This window comes from Taudactylus pleione, unplaced genomic scaffold, assembly GCF_031769625.1.
Source record: "Taudactylus pleione unplaced genomic scaffold, aTauple2 ptg000093l, whole genome shotgun sequence".
Classification (NCBI taxonomy): domain Eukaryota; kingdom Metazoa; phylum Chordata; class Amphibia; order Anura; family Myobatrachidae; genus Taudactylus; species Taudactylus pleione.
In genome coordinates, this window is record NW_028284495.1 from 17763033 (window position 1) to 17764589 (window position 1557).

At 40.7% G+C, this 1557-nt stretch overlaps 1 pseudogene; it reads right to left on the reverse strand.

Annotated features, from left to right (window-relative positions):
• Positions 1 to 861: 861 nt before the first annotated feature.
• Positions 862 to 981, reverse strand: LOC148526863 (5S ribosomal RNA; annotated as a pseudogene).
• Between the last annotated feature and the right edge of the window lie 576 nt (positions 982 to 1557).

The window sequence follows — 1557 nt, forward strand, 5'->3', positions numbered from 1 at the left end:
ACGTGAAGAAAGCAGCGGCACTCATGGGATTTGGTAAAGAAAGACTCAGGTACACAAATGGTGTGTAGGATTTGACGTTTCAGTCGGTGAGGACTTTTATCAAGAATACAACAGTGATACAAAGTACATACCTTTATAGAACTGCGTTTCAGTGGCGAAGTGCTGTCCGCGCCCATCCTGTTAGTCGCCGGGTGAATGACATCATCAGCGTGCGGCCGAACTGTCACGATGCATGTGACGTACGGCATATGATACTGGAGATGATGACGCGCACCCACTGGCATCAACTACAGGACAGGAGGTGGGGTTATGTAAATGGTCACCAAGGAGACAATGTGTAACATCAACAAAAGTAAACATGGGTTGAGATGAACAAGTGAACTATAACGATGTAGTAGGTGCATCAAAGTAAACAGGATACCAACAAATGTTGGGAATAAACCTGCTTACACATAGGTGAACATATACATATGTGCTAGACAAAAAATAACATGTACAACATATAACATATAAATACAAAAGTATTGAGCAGCACTTGTTAGGATGATGCAATAGATTAAAGGGCTAAACAGACCAATGGACCAGCAACAAAGGCTGGATCTGCACAATAAGGCATAAGTGTAAGAGAAAAAATCCATACTGTGCAATGTACAGGTATCACAGAACTCAGAGAGTACGTCAAGAAAAAAGAGGAAACCTTGCATTAGTGTATACATGGGACTGAATGGTAAAACAACAATATTGTGGGAGAAATAGCCTGTGATGTACTAAGGACCATACCACGTTAAGTGTAGAACAAGATCATAATGACCACAAGAGGTAAGAAGAGGCGAAGGTTGGAAAAAGTCCAAAACTATGTACGATTTACAAAACCTGGTATTCCAAGGGAGTCGCCCACCCTAGTACTGACCAGGCCAGACACTGTTTAGCTTCCAAGATCGGATGGGATCGGGCTTATCCAGTGTAAGTATGTTAGTAAACCTTAAAGAAGAAGAATAACCAACATCCTCTCCCGCACTCATAACCTCTAAAGTAGGTCACAGATCACTCACACTGGGTGGAACCTTGATCCAAAGACAAAATAGGCATAGAACCAATCAAATGTAATGGTAAAAACAAGAAATAATAACGTCAGACAGCGTTGAATTGTGTGGTGCTGAATATCATAGTCAAGCACCGCATCTAGAAAATATAATGAAAAGAGTAGACATATATTAGGTCTAATGAAAAAATTATACTGAAAACATAATGATATGTAAGCAACAAATTGAGAACACAAGGTAAAAAGAGGTCTAATTTACAGGAAACAGGCAAATGATAATGTCTCATTGAGACCTAAAGGTGCAACAGTATTCATGTTGTGAATCCAACGTGCTTCTAGCTGCAATAGATGTTTGTCTCTATCACCACCTCTCTTCGTAGTCAGCACGTGATCAATAACCTTGTGTCTCAAAGTGGCTAATGGGTGTTTAAGTTCTTTAAAATGTCGTGCCACAGGCTGATCGTTGTCTTTTCCCTCAACTGCTTGTCTAATGGCAGTGTAATGCTGCACCATCC